This window comes from Pinus tabuliformis, chromosome X (assembly GCF_031772625.1).
Source record: "Pinus tabuliformis cultivar Carrire ecotype Pingquan chromosome X, CPIR1, whole genome shotgun sequence".
Lineage (NCBI taxonomy): Eukaryota > Viridiplantae > Streptophyta > Pinopsida > Pinales > Pinaceae > Pinus > Pinus tabuliformis.
Genome location: NC_142308.1, coordinates 1,031,638,857 through 1,031,656,185, shown reverse-complemented (window position 1 = coordinate 1,031,656,185; position 17,329 = coordinate 1,031,638,857). Strand labels below are relative to the sequence as shown.

The following is a 17,329-nucleotide window of genomic DNA, read 5'->3' as shown; positions in this document are numbered from 1 at the left end:
TCAATATATCAAGGACTCCATCAAGGAATAGATATATCATAAGAGAATCTCAATAGGCTTTGCCAAAAGAGTGTGAAATAACACTTATCTCTGTTTTATGAAATAACTCTAGTGAGTGGAATGAATGGTGGGAAACACTTACTAAGGAAAGGAATATTTTTGGTCTGTCCTTATTTCTATTATTATTTTTGCTTCTTAGAATGGAGGGAAGTGTTTAAAAAAATTCAAAAAAACATTTTAAATTAAAAAAATATATATTTGCTTCAGTTTAGTTTTTTAATATATATTCAATTTAGTATTTTTTTTATTTTCTAAAAAATATATTTAGTTTCTCGTTTTTTAATATAAAAAATTATATTTTCTTTTTATAAAAATGGATTTTAAACATCCATTCATGCTAAATTTGTGATTTTATGATACAAGTTTAAATTATATATAAAAAAAGTAACTTAATGCCATGCGTTGTGTTGCTGAGATGGGTATTATACATCTCTTCCTTGCTAAGTTATAGAATGTGCTTGGGTTTTCTTAATGCAATAAAATTAATTCTTCTCTTCATTATATCTTGAGATGTTCAACTTGCACCTAATAAAACAATAAGGTTAAAATAGGTTTGCCTTTATCCTTTGTAGATTTATTTCCCCATTAATGCTTGTATTAATAGATTAATTGTCTTATGGTGGCCTTGAGTGGCCACTCCCATTAGTTGCATGATTTTTAGTTTTATGTTAGTGACATTTCTTAGGATTGATAGCATGTTATTTAATTTATGAAAATGTGTTATTTTCCATGTTATTGATAAATATTAATATTAAATATGTTGGTTTTGAACATGGTTTAGCAAAAAGTTCCCAAAAGGTTTATAGATTGTAATTTATAATGTAATGCTTCACTACTTGATGAAATTGTTTTGGATATTTTTTTAAAGATTCATTGATTGATGAAATTTTTATGGATGTTTTTTTTAGTATATTAACTTGTATGTGATAAAGTCAAAAGTCACCTCTTTTTGAGATTTTCAATGGTTAATTTCCCTTAAGGCTATCAAGTTCACCATTTAGTCCTAGGTTAAGGGAATATAGGATTCAAGAAGTGGCATTGTCCAATAACTTAAATCTTGGAACATTTTTTTTTAGTCACATTATACTTCCTTTCTGTGTAAATTCTCCATGAAAATAGTCTCATGGAACATGAGGGACCTCAATAGCAAAGGAAAACAAATACTCCTAAAACAAAAATGGTACGCAAAGCACCCATCAATAATGTTGATATAATCCCAGATGCGGGTGATCGACAAGTACAGTGAGGTGGCAATCGACTGGGTTGGCGTGTGGCTAGACCACATGGCCTTCCGTAGATTGGCACAGTGGTCCAAAATTGGCATTCACAATAGCCATAAATGCACTTTACGTGGGCGCCATCTCCAACCTGTTAACTGTCACCCACCTCGGCTCTGTGCAAACATGAATCCTTGGGAGCATTTCACTTCTGCATCTGTCCATCAACCTCTGCCTCTGCAATGCCTCTGCCCTCAAGCCATGGCAGCACCCAGCTCCCACACAACCACCGGGAGATGCTGCCACCTCCTTTGTTGCATTGATTTCGGCTCCAACATTCACTTCACCCAAAGCCTAGATTTCCATTTTATTTTCCATTTGGCCCTTGCTCTTAATCCCTCCAATGAGCAGCCCGCAAATTCAATATTGTCTCTACACCACACTGTGCCCAATTCCAGAAGAAATTCTCATACTCCTGCAGACAACATGCCAATATTACGACACCGTATACGCAGCTGTAGGGGAGGGAGCCGAGGGAGCCTGACTCGCCCCTAGCACTCTCCTGCTTCGGACACCACTTCCTCCCTAGCAAAGCAAGCCCCCAGGCGTTACCCAAATACTCATAGTGGAACAATGAGCAGAAGACGAGACGTGCAAGGAAGGAGGTACTAGACGAAGTAATGGATCCTTACTGTTGTTTCGTCGAGGAAGAAAACCTGGCAATGCAGGCAGGCAACACGGAGATCTCGCAACAGGCAGGTGGCGACATGGAGGATTACAAGTGTTTCATCGTGAAGGAACACCCATCGTCTCCGCCTTGCTCCTAGTCAGCCACTTTTCTTGCCACATGTCCACCACACAGTATGCCACCTATCTGCCACTCAGATTGCTATGCATCCACCACATGGTCTGCCACACAGCATGCTACATGTCTCTTCTCTCAGGTTTTTGGAACTCTGATTCCTAGTTTTTTGTTTCAATAGTTTTGTGTTCTGGGGAAAAAAATATGGGTTTTAGGCTCTTCAGTTAGTCTTTTGTCTCATTATGAACACTGATAACAAACTGGGCACTTCGTTGGTTTCCCCTGAGTGGGCAGCAAGCTAATTTTTTGAACTCTTTTTTGCTAAGGACTGGTTTCCCTTCTTGGGCAGTCCAGATCTAGACTTTGTTGGTTTTTGCCATTCCTCAGGCATGGTTAAGTACAGGCTAAGGCCTCAATGTATGATATCTTTTTTTTCAGTAATAGAATTAGCATAACTTAGAAAAAAATGTTGATATAAGAAATAAAAATATTAAGTGAGGTTCTACCTCATATAATTAGAAAATGGAGGAGGAATTTCCAATTAGTAATGACTGATGATTAGATATACTTGGGTGGAATGGCTATTATTTGTAATGTTCATGACATCAAGATTACCAATATGTTTACCTCTTTTCACATTATGACAATATAATTTTAGTTAATTGACATCGAGGACTACTACCATGTATCCAATGTCTATGACTCCAATATCGCAAATCGAGAATCTCTATTTCTCAATTCTATTTCGAGCACAAGTAATTTATACTCCCCATCTTCGTGGATTATTGGGAGTGACTTCAATATTGACAAGTGTCTCGACGAACAGAAAGGATGAATCACAATGTTTACCAAGAGACTTTGTAAGATATACCATCAAGGCCCTAAAGTACTATCCATTAAAGTTCTCAAGCAATGTGTCTCCAACCCACACATGTGGATCAATGACATGTAATACATGTGTGTGTGGTGACTAACTTAATACACTATTCTAATAACTCCACAAACTTAAGCATTTCACTCTATCACATAATTGACTGTAGTGTGAAATAAGTAAACCAAGAGTAGACATGAAACCCTTAGGCAAGAAAAATTCCCTAAATCCTCAATTAGGTGCTTAAAGGATGAAGTGAAAATGAAAGGGGAAAAGAGGACTTCATGATTTAACTATCACAAACATGTGATCAAGTGTGACTAGGAGTGTATATATTCATATGTTTTCCAAAGAGGGTGTGAATACATGAGTTACCATTCATTGGGCCTTATTTTTCTTTCTTTTGATTTTTCTTATATATAGGACTTAGGGAATAAGGTGTTCATAAGTTTTGAACAACTCATAGTTATAATATTTACATAAATTTTCACTTTAACCTTAGAGTTTAGACTTAGATAAATCATTATAGTGTATATTTAATGATTTTGGCTTTCACTTTTTGATTTTCTTTCATCACAAATGACAAAAAGGGGAAATATTTTGCCACAAATCTATGAATTCTTAATCATAAAGGCGTCATGCGATGAAAAAAATTTAATGATGTTATTCCCTATGAAAATGATGGGTATTCTTGAGAAACGCTTATGCTTGTGGATGTCTCCTCCCTGGTTGAGAGGGAGTGAGCATTGACACCATATTATCCATTTGTCATGTACTATGGCCGAGACTAATAGTTGTAAGCCTACTAAAGACACCAATAGGGAGGATGGTGGATTAGATAAACATATGGGACCAATATTCTTTTGAATTTGTGCTTTGAATAAGACTAATTGCCATAATTCAAGTACATTAATCCAAGATAAGAATAGTCATGAGGATCGAATTTTCCTGGTGTCAAATAGTATGATAGTGGATTAGGAAATGATCATGTGAGGACATGCCTGATGAACATCCTAATGCGGTAAGTGCCTAAAGAGGCAGTGGTGTCCAAATTTATGCCTCCCAACATTGTGCTATGATCTAATGGAGATATATAACTTGTTAGTCAAGGCCTTTATATTTTGACAATGTTGGCTATGATGATTTAAATCATTGTTGATTCTTATCAATCCAAATCCCTTCTTATATGAATATTTCAACTTGATAGTACTTTTTTGTCTCATTATGAGTATCTCCCTAGTTTAGAGGGAGTGTCATCATCTTCATTATCATCATCACCACCACCATTAATCTCATCATTGCATTATCGTCATAATCACCATTCATGTCGTCATCATCATCATCATCATCATCGTCATGATTATGGACATTATTGTCAATTGTTCATAATTATAGTGTCGTAAGAAATATCATCATCCCATAAATATTATGAATGCTCAAAAAGGGTTGTTAGGACACATGATATATGCAAGAGAAATGACAACTTCAGTTTTTAGAGACGATGGATGATCATCATCACCACTACCATTATCATCATCATTATAATTTTCATCATCCCCATCATCATAATTAATGTAATTTCTATCATCATTTTTGTCAACTTCGTCATGAACATCATAATCATCATTCATGCCATTATTGTTTTTGATGATGACCAAGATGAAAATAATGATAATGATGATGACTTGGAAGATGACTCTAAAGATAATGATTATGATTATGACCATAACAACATTTAAAAATTGGGAAGATTGTCCAAGGTCATTAGCATTGCCATCATCATTGTCATCATCATCATTTTCATTATAACCTCCATCATCTTTATCATCATTTTAATTATCATAATAATCACAATTCATGTCATCGTCATCGTCTTCATTATCATCATCGCCATAATTATTGACATTGTCATCAGTTGTTCATAATTGTTAATGTCATAAGAAATATCATCAATGCAAAAATTATATGAGTGTTGGAAAATGGATGCAAAAGTCAAAAAAAAAATGGTGGCAACAATAGATGTAAAATTGGATGAAGAGTGGACACAACATAAGTAGATGCAAAACAAGACAGAAAAATTGACACAAAAGTGGATGAAAAAGTAGATGCAATAGTTGATGCAAACTTGGACACAAAATAGCGTGCAAACATGGATGAAAAAGTGGAAGAAAACATGGGTGTAATAGTAGGCATAAAAATTAGCATGAATTGTTGTGAAATAAATGCGGATACAACAATGAACAAAAAAAAAGACACAAAATTGGATGCAAAAAGGAGGCAAAATTGGATTAAAAAATGGATGTAAACATGGACCAAACATGGGTGCAATAGTGGACACAAAATTAGATTCAAAATTGGACACATCAGAAGTGGATGTAAAAGTAGATGCAAAATGGGATGCAAAAAATAGAAAATTTATTTGATGCAAACTTGGACACAAAAGAGGATGCAAATGTGGATGCAAAATTGGAAGAAAATGTGGGTTTCAATGATAGGCACAAGATATGGCACAACAAAAGTGGATGAGAAAGTGGATGTAATAAAAAACACAAAAAAATATGCAAACTTGGATGCAAGACAAGATGCAATAAGGGATGAAAAGTGGATGCAAACATGGGTGCAACAGCAAAAACAAAATTGGATGAAAAATATGGATGCAATGGAAGTAGATGCAAAAGATGATACAAAATGAGATGCAAAACCCAACACAAAAGTGGATGCAAAAATAGATGCAATATTTTGATGCAAAAGTGGATGCGAAGATGGATGCAAAATTGGAAGCAAACGTGGGTACAACAGTAAGTACAAAACATGGTACAAATAGTGTCACAACAAAAGTGGATGTAATGATAGATGCAAAAAAAGAAGCAAATGAAGATGAAAAATAAGATGCAAAAAGGGATGCAAAAGTGGACGTAAACATGGGTGCAACAATGGATGAAAAATATGATGCAAAAGTTGATGCAACAAAATTAGATGCAAAAGTAGATGCAATATGAGACACAAAACCTGATGCAAATCTTGATGCAAAGGGGATGCAAAAAATGATGTAAAAATGGATGCAAAAAGTAATTTAAAAAATGATGCAAAAGAGGATGCAAGAGATGATGAAAAAGTTGATGCAAGTGTAGGTGCAAAAAGTGGATGCAATAAATGATACAAAAGTTGGTGAAACAAAATTAGGTGCCAAACTTGATGCAAAACATGGTGCAAAGGATGGCACAAAACTTGGCATAAAACTTGACGTAAAACCTGGTGTAAAACCTGATGCAAAACCTATTGCAATACCTAGTGCTAAACTTGGTGTAAGACTTGGTGAAAAACTCGGTGCAAACTTTGCATCAATTTTTGCACCATATTTTATAAATGGACACAAATAGCACCAAAAATGGGCTCTAGATGCAAAAAAGGAAGAAAAAAGGGACGCTAATCACATGGTTTTGTTGTAGTGATTGTTAAGGAACTCTATGATGTTAAGATCGCCAGTAGTAGTTTCTCAAACCAAAGGTTACACTTGCAGTCATCTCGGGACTCAAACCACTTAGTAAACAAAACAAAAAACCATATTGAGATTCTCTCAAAAGAGAACCATCGCCAGTAGCAGTTTCTCAAACCAAAGGTTACGCTTGCAGTCATCTCAGGACTCAAACCACTTAGCAAACAAAAAAAACCCATATTGAGATTCTCTCAAAAGAGAACCAACCAAAACTCTAGGTCCTAACAAACAATTTTGTAGTAAATTCTCCTCCATAGATCAAATATAAAAAAGCATGTCCTAATCTATTAATTTCAACAATGTGTCGATGATGGGGTTTACTGTTAAGGCACTTCGTGATGTGAAGGTCACTAGTTGTGGTTTCTCAAACCAAAGTTTAAACACGGGGTCATCTTAGAACTCATACCACTTATCAAATACCAACATCGATCCATCTTAAGTGGATCTAACATGATCTGAAAGGGATTAAATTTTTTCACGTGCAAACTTTTTAGAGTGCAAAATACAATGTTATTTTTCATTGTCTAAATTGTATTTTTGAATGCTAAGTAAAGTATATATAGGACCAAATAAACATTTTAACCATAAAAACTTAATTTTTTTTCATGATATATATATATATATATATATATAACTTTTTTTAAATGATATATAATATATACATAATTGACAAATAATATTTTACATAACATTTACATCGAGAGATTTTATCAGGCAAATTAAAATTGTTTTTTATTATTAATGTATTTTTAAGTATATGTCAATATTAATTCTTATTAAAATATTTTATTAACAACCCATGGAAGAACGGACAAACTTACACACCCTCATACTAGGTTGTAGAATTACAAAAAAAAAAACCAGAGTAGTTTACTCAGGCCACAAATTCGCCCACAAAATAGTGGAAATTCTGGGATGATTTTTGCCAAAATCTGACAGAAATTTTGGAAAATCTGACTTACAGCTATTCAGGATTTTTGGTTTCTTATGGGTTCTTGATGGTGCTAAATCCATTTTCGCAATCAAAAACAATTCAAACACTCTTATGATCAGATTTTTTGGAAAAAAAATTACCAGATTTCAACAACAAATAACTTTCCAGAAAAATTTGTGACCTAAATAAAAACCCCTTAAAATTTTCTCAAAACTTTATGTCCCACCAAATAATTTTGTAATAAATTCTTCTGTGTAGATCAAATATAAAAAAGCATGCCTTAATCTATTAATTTCAGTAACGTGGGAACTAAACTGATTAATTCATCTTCAACCCTACTGACAAGAATTTAAGCAAAGTCCATTATGATTTATTCATATTTAAAAGCAAACTGTTAGGATATTTTTTACAGGTGGTTGGGATTCTAAAACATTTTTAAGAGGTTTATAAATTTTTATTTTTATTTTTTTTTAATGGATTGTTGGATTTTTATAAAATTTGATGTTCAAAATCAAAGATTATCAATTTCCATCAAATGAACAGGGAAAAGAAAATTACTCCTCAAACTACTGTAAAAATTAATGCGAAACTTTTAACGACAACAAAGGCCTATATTTATTGCTGTATAAATTCGAATTTCAGGCTTTATAAAGGAGTATAAATCCATAATTGTTCAGTAAGGTTAGAATACCTGCTTTTCATCCAGGCAACCTGAGTTCAAATCGCAGCAGCAGAGAGCAATGTTTTAGATATATCAGGTAATGCAGAGACGTAATGTGAACTGTTGCTGCCTTCAAATCCCAGCACCGAAATGCAATAATTTTCATATACGGCTTAATATATAAATACAGAGAAAGATTTAGCTAGTATAATAGCTACAATTGCTGTTGAAGTCAAAGGCGGCTGGAATAGCTCAGTTGGTTAGAGCGTGTGGCTGTTAACCACAAGGTCGGAGGTTCAAGCCCTCCTTCTAGCGAATTACCTTTGGTGGTTTTTTACCAGTGGTTCCAGCCATCCTTCGGGCGAGCTGTTGGAGTTTTCAGCCTAAAGGGAGTAGTGGTTCAAGCCATCCTTACTGACGAACTGTTGGTAATTTTTAGATAGTGGTTTAGGCGGAAAGGGTGGATTTTTTTTGGTTTTTTAATAGTGGTTCAAGCCATCCTTCTGGCGAACTGTTGGAGTTTTCAGCCTAAAGGGAGTAGTGGTTCAAGCCATCCTTACTGACGAACTGTTGGTAATTTTGTGATAGTGGTTTCGGCCAAAAGGGTGGATGTTTGTGATAGTGGTTTAGGAATTTTTGTAATAGTGATTCTAGCCAAAAGGCAGGAGATCTAAGAATTTTTGTGATAGTGATTTAGCTAAAAGGTTGGGCATTATGTGTTTTTAGCAAGTAAAGATGGGGGTTTGAAATTATTTTGTGATAGTGGCTTAGCTAAAAGGTTGGACGTTCAGGCGTTTTTAGCAAGTTGTTGGAATTTGTAACAGTGGTTTTAGCTGAACAAAAAGATTTTTTCCTTATTTGCAAGGAAAGTTATATATGTTGTAATGTTAGTTTCAACCAAAAGGTTAAAGGCTCAAGCCCTCTTAGTCGGATATTGAAATTTGTGATGTTGTAATGGTGGATTACCAAATGCTCAAAGGTTTAAGTCCTCCTAATTAGTCATTGAAATTTGTAATAGTGGTTTGAATATGTGATTGTTAGCCACAAAGTTGGAAGTTCAAGCCTTTTTCCAAATTGTTGGAACTTTGGTAATAGTGGCTTCAACCAAAAGGTCAAAGGTAAAAGCCTTTCTAGTGAATCATTGGAATTTGTAATAGTGGTTTTAGTAAAACAAAATGCTTTTTTGATTTGTTGTGGATAAAAAGGAAAGTGACATATGTTTTGTTTTGGGGTTTTGTAGAACAATCATGTAGAGTGCATATGCTGTGTTTAGGGGTTTGGTAGAATAAACATGTCAAGCAGTTTATGATTCTTTCTATTATTATTATGTAGCATTTTCTCAAAAATGTTTTTTAATCTTTTACTCGTCATTTTGATTTAGGCTATTTTTATACCTTCCCTATTCCTAAGTGGGCAATTGTGTTGCCTTTTGTGCATTTATTTTCCACCCAACATTCTCCTACTTTGTTGTTTTGAAGTACATGAGAAGAGTTATCTAAGCAACATTGTTAAATATTGCAAATCACTCCCTCACAATATGTGTTTCTTTGTACCAAGATTGTCCAACATTTCACTATAATTATTGAAACAATGTCAAGGGAGTTGGCATAGGGGTAGGATGTTTGTAGCTCATGCTTCAAGGTTTTCCTTCGAAATAATCTGGAAGTTGTAGGAGATAGACTACATTCATCCCAATGCTTTGGACCTTAGCAATAATTAGTAAGCCTAACATATTTATTAGCTATTACCATTGTTTCAACAAAGTGAAAATATTATATGTAGAGATTTAATTACATACAATTCATTCCATTTTCCTTTATTTGGAAAATATTTTAATTTTTACAAGCTTTTTTGTAAATTAGAACTAAGTCTACATATTCTTATCTCCTTGCACAATAGTTTCTTAGGAAATAAGATTCATGAATAAATGATCACAAAGATTGAAACCCACTTTCACACCAATTAGGTGAAAAGGCATAGATAAAAAAATATGCTTAAGCATTCCAACTCTATTATCATTGGAATTTGTAATAGTGGTTTTAGTAAAACAAAATGCTTTTTTGATTTGTTGTGGATAAAAAGGAAAGTGACATATGTTTTGTTTTGGGGTTTTGTAGAACAATCATGTAGAGTGCATATGCTGTGTTTAGGGGTTTGGTAGAATAAACATGCCAATCAGTTTATAATTTTTTCTATTATTATTATGTAGCTATTTCTCAAAAAGGTTTCTTAATCTTTCACTCTTATCTTTTGATTTAGGCTATTTCTATACTTTCCCTATTCCTAAGTGAGTCACTGTGTTGGCTTTTGTGCATTTATTTTCTACCCAACATCCTCCTACTTTGTTGTTTGAAGCACACGAGAAGAGTTATCTAAGCAACATTGTTAAATATTGCACATCATTCCCTCACAATATGTGTTTCTTTGTACCAAGATTGTCCAACATTTCACTATAATTATTGAAACAATGTCAAGGGAGTTGGCATAGGGGTAGGATGTTTGTAGCTCATGCTTCAAGGTTTTCCTTCGAAATAATCTGGAAGTTGTAGGAGATAGACTACATTCATCCCAATGCTTTGGACCTTAGCAATAATTAGTAAGCCTAACATATTTATTAGTTGTTACCATTGTTTCAACAAAGTGAAAAGGTTATACGTAGAGATTTAATTACATACAACTCATTCCATTTTCCTTTATTTGAAAATATTTTAATTTTTACAAGCTTTTATGTAAATTAGAACTAAGTCTACATATTCTTATCTCCTTGCACAATAGTTTCTTAGGAAATAAGATTCATGAATAGATGATCACAAAGATTGAAACCCACTTTCACACCAATTAGGTGAAAAGGCATAGATAAAAAAATATGCTTAAGCATTCCAACTCTATTACATAAAGAACATTTGTGGTGAGAGATATCCATTTAAACTAGGAAATGACCAATAATTACAATGCCACTCTATTCCAAATTATGTGATTTTCTATTAAGATTGACCAACATTTCATTGTGATTGTTGGGATCATGTTAAGGCAGTTAGCATGGTTATAGGAAGCTCATAAATAATATTTCAATGCTTTTACTCCTTATAATCTAAAAGTCGGAGGAGATAGATGATATGTGCATTATCATTCAACCTTAATAAGAATTTGTAAAAATATGTTTAACAACTATAATAATTATTTCAACCAAGTGAAAAGATTATAGTAGAGATTTAATTATATATAAATCATTTAATTTTTTCCATAATTTAAAAAAAGTTTTAATTTAGACAAGGTTCCATGCAAACTAAAACTCAAGTGGCACATGTTCTTATCTTTTAGCATAATAGTTTCCTAATAGATAGGATTCAAGGACAAATGGCCACAAAAGGTTGAAATATACTTCCTCGTGGTTAAGTAAAAGGGCATAGCTAATAAGTATGCCAACAATGGCTTCAACCAAAAGGTGGAGGTTCAAGCCCTCATTCTAGCAAGTTGTTGGAATTTAAAAAAGAAAAAACAAAATGATTTTTTGATTTGACATAGTAGATGAAGAGGAAAGCTACATATGTTATGTTTTAGGGTTTCATAAAACGAACATATGGAGTGCATATGTTGTGTTTAGGGGTTTGGTAGAATAAAGTATGCTTATTAATCACAAAGTTAATGGAACTTTTGTAATAGTGGCTTCAGTCAAAAGGTCAAAGGCTCAAGCCCTCCAACTAAGTCATTGGAATTTGTAATAGTGGTCAGATTACATGGTTGTTAGTGACAAGTCAGGAAGTTCAATCCTATCTTCTAGTGAATTGTTAAAACTTTGTAATAGTGGCTTTAACCAAAAGGTCGAAGGTTCAAACCCTCCTAGTGAGTCACTAGAATTTGTAATAGTGATTTTAGTCAAACAAAATGAGCTTTTGATTTGCAGTGGATGAAGAGGAAAGCCACATATTTTTTGTTTTGGGGTTTTTAGAAGAGTCGTGTGGAATGCATATGTTTTGTTTAGGGGTTCCATAGAATAAACATGTCAAGTGGTTTACTATTATTATTATTATTATCATCATTATTATTATGTAACTCTTTCTCAAAAAGGTTTCTTAATCTTTCTCTCTTGTCATTTTGATTTAGGATATTTCTATACCTTCCCAATTCGTGAGTGGGAAACTATGTTGGCTTTTTTTCATTTATTTTCCACCCAACATTCTCCTACTTCGTTGTTTTGAAGCACATGAGAAGAGTTACGTAACCAACATTGTTAAAATTTGTAACATCACTCCCTCACAATATGTGTTACTTTCTGTCAAGATTGGCCAACATTTCATTGCAATTTATGGAATCATGTCTAAGGAGTTAGCATAGGGGTAGGAAGCTCCTAGCTCATGCTTCATTGTTTTGCTATGAAATAATCTAGAAGTTGTAGGACATAAACTACATTAATCTTAATGCTTTGGACCTTAGCAATAATGTGTAAGCCTAACATATTTAACAACTATAACCATTGTTTCAGCAAAGTGAACAGATTATATGTCGAAATTTAATTACATGCAACTCATTCCATTTTCCTTTATTTGAAACATCCTTTAATTTTTACAAGCTTTTATGCAAATTAGAACTTAGTATACGTATTCTTATCTCCTAGCACAATAGTTTCTTAGGAAATGCTATTAATGAATAGATGGCCACAAAGATTGAAATCCGCTTCCACACCAGTTAGGTGAGAAGGAAAGGCTAAAAAATATGCTAAAGCATTTCAACACTATAACATAAAGAACATATTTTGTGCTTTTGTGTTACAAATGACCAACATTTCATTGTGATTGTTGGGATCATCTTAAGTGGGTTAGCATATTATAGGAAGCTTTTCACTAATGTTTCAAGAGTATTTCTCCACATAATTTAAAAGTTGTAGGAGATGGATGATATTTGTATTAATACTCAACCTTAATAATAATTTGTAAGAATTTTAGTATGTAGGTTTTCACAATCATAATTAATTTGTTGTTGAGATCTTCTAGAATATTGTGTAGCATCACTCAGGTGCCATTATAATCATTATTTAAACTAAGTGTAAAAATTATAAGACATTTAATTATATATAAAGCATTAATGCTTTAATTTAGACAAATTCCCATGTAAACTAAAACTCAATTAGGTAGATATTATTATCTTTTAGCATAATAGTTTCCTCATAGATAGGATTCAAAGATAAATTGCCAGAAAATGTTGAAACATGCTTCTGCATGGTTAGGTAAAATGACATAGCTAAAAGGTATGCTTAAGGGACTCGAGACTATTAAATACTATGTATGTGATGAGGGATACCCATGTAAACTAGGTAGTAACCAATAGCCAAGGCTCTCAAAATAAGGGACTATGCCAAGAAGGATTTCTTGGGCTCAATCATGGAACTCCACACACACACATATTTTAATTAATGTTAATGTTTAATTATAAATCTTTCTTAAAATATTATACATATCATAGTAATAAATAATATTTCTAGAATGATAATTAATTTTATTAATATAAAAAATGAGGGGAAATGGATGAATGTTAATGATTTTTAAATATTTTGCATGAAAAACATTTCCCAGCTCAAAAGTTTGGTGTTCTCAACACCTTAGCGACTAGAGCTTTAAGGGTTTCTGATGACAACCATCTCAATGAATAGAAAGCACATCTCCTAAGTGTTTTATTGAATAATGGGTATAGTAGACACCAATGTACTAAGGCTTTCCTTAGAGCTGAAAAATGTCTTAGGGCTAAGAAAGATTCGAAGGATTGATTTTCTGGTGTTCATCTTCCTTTTATCCAAGGGACCACTGACAAGATTGCGAAGATCCTTAGGAAGCATAAGGTGGCTTCAACATTTAGGCCTTTAAATACGATCCAAAGCTCCCTTAGATCTGTAAAAGACCCAATGGACCCCAAGAATATGAAGGGTGTTTACGTTATCCCATGCTCTTATGGCACTCCCTACATTGGTGAGACTGGTCACTCAATTAACCAAAGGATTCGTGAGCATGTCGCTGACATCAAGCATGGCAAGACCCACTCCTCTACTTTGGAAGAGCATGTAGATAAATCTAAGCATCACATTTGCATTGAGGAGGCCCAAGTTGTTGCTAGGGTTAGTCATTTCCATCATCATAAATTGAAGAATGCCCTAGAAATCGAAAAAAGACCCAACAATTTGAATAGAGATGATGGCTAGATTATTAGTAGAAGTTGGGTCCCCGTCCTATCCTTCTAGTTTTTAGGTTTCCTTTTGGAATTTATTTTGTTTATTTATTTATCTGTGTAGGTATTGGTGTCTTTTTTATAGTATTTGTTGTTGGTTTATTCTTCATTAGAGTTTATATTCTTGATCCTTCATGTTTTCTTAAGTATTTTATTATCCTATTCGTTCTTAAATCCTTTTAGTATTTTTGTTATTTGTTCAATGGGCCTCAACCCTGTATTTTATTGTTGACCCTGTTTTATTTATTGATTACTTTTCTTTGACTATATATATATATATATTGAATTGTGTATATTTTTGTTTTATTTTATTTATTTTCCATTAATTATTTTATTTTATTTCCATTAATTATTTTTATTTATTATATGATCTTGTCTCGTTTAGGGTCTTGACTCCTTTTTATAATTTTTGACTTCCCTCCTTGTTTGGAGTTTGACCTTGAATTTTTTATTCTTGTTAGTTATATTTTTCGGTTATTTCCCATTAATAGAATTCTTTAATAATATTTGATTTTAATAAATTAATTTAAATATTATTTTTTAAAAACTAGTTGTTTGATATAGTTGTTACTTAATAATATTTACTTTTAATAAATTAATATCATATTTTAAATATTATTGACTTTGATTTTTTTATTCTTGTTAGTTATATTTTTCGATTATTTCCCATTAATAGAATTTTTTAATAATATTTGATTTTAATAAATTAGTTTAAATAGTATGTTTCAAAAACTAGCTGTTTAATATAGTCGTTACTTAATACTATTTGTTTTTAATAAAGTAATAGATTAATATCATAATTTAAATAGTATTTTTCAAAAATAGCCATTACATGAAATTATGGTCTTTGCATTGTTCTTTGTTTAAGCTTTTGCCATGGTCTGCCTCTTCATCTGGTCCTGATGATGAACCACACTGGTTGGTTCGAAACATGTTGGCCAAAAATTTCTCTTATGTGATTTCTACCGAAAGACTTTTCTTAGTATTTAAGTTATTATGTTTTCATCAATAAACAAAATTATCACCATTTTGTAATTTTCCTTTTTAGATATTAATTTTTTTTTCTAATTTTTTTAATGTTCAAGGAAGATGAGTTGTGTACTTATAAATTTTATAATAATAATAGTGATGATGATTAATGTCCACTAAGACTGATATGGCTTATCAGACCTTAAGAAAGTAAGAGATTAATTGAGATTCTTTAACATTTTATTTATATGATCAACAAGAAGTGAGAGAAGCGTTTCTAGATTATCGTAGTTTCGTTGACTTGACAAGTCAAGAAGGTTGTTACTATGGCAAATATTTTGAAAATTAGAATGGGTGTGAGCAAGAGTCGAGCAATCCAAGTGAAAGTGATTTTCATCTTCAACCCTCTTAGTATCACAAAGGTGATAGACTCTTTCATCCCAGGAGTGTTGGAAATTTACCAATGTCCAGTTTCACTTTGAAGCTCATGAGAATTAGTTCGTATCTTGGCAATGCCCATTTTCTTCTCAGCGCTGGTCAAGACAGAAAGATAAGTCTAGTTTTCGTGATTGGGGTTGATCACCTCCTTATAATACCTTAGCTTCCTTTTTCCCTCTAACTCCTTATCGTCCCACAAATTATCCTTAAATTTGGAAGTAATAATATTTTTAATAGTGCTACCTGGGATAGCTCAAGTGGCAATGGTAGTGGAAATGAAGTCTCACTGAACCAGAAGTCTTGGGTTCAAATCTTATGCTACCCTCCTGCTGTAGCGGGGTGAATAATAGACATGTAAACATGAAAATAGGAGATTCCTACGAAGCTTACAAAAAAAATTAATACTATCATTATTCTTGCAGATGATCTCCTTCTTTACCTCCCAATGGTCTAGCCAAGATTGGGCATCCTTGTGCTAGCCTCGCTTGAGACGGAGGTGGGGGTTTTGGCTAGAGTTAGAGGCAATTTTAAGAAACCTTTTAGCTTCCATGTTGTATAACTTATTCTTATACATGTGGTACCTATTCATAGTCGTGCTCTCAATGGGGGAAAGGCTAGCTTCAATCAAGAAGATAGGGTAGGGAGTATTTTCTTTAATCTTAAGGTTGTAATTTATAAATTCCTTTTGGATCAACTCAAATTTCCTCAACAATTCTCTAGATACACTGCAACCCCAAACTTCACATCCATATAAAATAACGAGGGTGACAAGAGTCTCAAAGAGGAGTTTCTTTTTACTCAATCCCTAAATATATGTTGACTTACAATTGTATCCAAGCTCATAATAAGCTTTTCAACCTCCAATTGTCCATTTCTCAATGCTATAATTCCAATTGATATGATGAAGAATGTCAATTCTCAAATATTTGTATGAAGAAACTTTCTCGAAGTATTTATGATCATAAATGAAATTATCATAGTTGATATTTCTGGATTTAATTATCACAACTTTAGTCTTGTCAATATTAACAATCATACATATTTTTGAGCAGTAAACTTGGAGGATTCTAAACTCCCTATTGAGATCATCATGGCTCCTAGCTAAAAGAATAATATCGTCAACATAAAGGAGAATAGTAATGACCATATCAATGAGGCTGGGCTCATCACAACCTGCAGCTTCTAAACACTCTTCTAGCTTATCAATGTAAATGCAAAAAAGAGAAGGGGATAAGGGATATCCTTCCTTAACTTCAATATGGCATGTATTTTCTTCCAACGAAAACTAAAATAATTAGTAGATAATTGTAAATAGGTATTGTAAGAGAATATGTGGCTTTCAAGTAATAGGTCTTAAGTATCAACAAAAAATTATGTTGAAGCAAAAGTGTGAATAAAATGTTTTCTTTTTGTAAGCTTAGTAGGACTACATCTTAATCATGTCCAACTTCTCAGCTCGATCGGGAGGATAGCACAATATTTGAACCCAAGGCTTCCGGTTTGGTGAGACTTTATTTCCACGACTATTGTCAATTAAGCTACCCCAAGCGAACTTTTTTTTGTAAATTGGGCAGGACTACATCTTCATCATGTCCAATATATCACCCCGTTCAAGACAGGAAATTGAACCAGTGACTTCACATCAAAGAGTGCCTTAACAAAGCA

General features: G+C 33.0%; 1 non-coding gene across 1 annotated transcript; it reads left to right on the top strand.

The window, feature by feature from the left end:
- The first annotated feature begins 8,282 nt into the window (after window positions 1–8,282).
- Window positions 8,283–8,356, top strand: TRNAN-GUU (transfer RNA asparagine (anticodon GUU)). The gene has a single exon. It is a non-coding gene; the product is annotated as a tRNA-Asn (tRNA).
- Window positions 8,357–17,329: the final 8,973 nt, after the last annotated feature.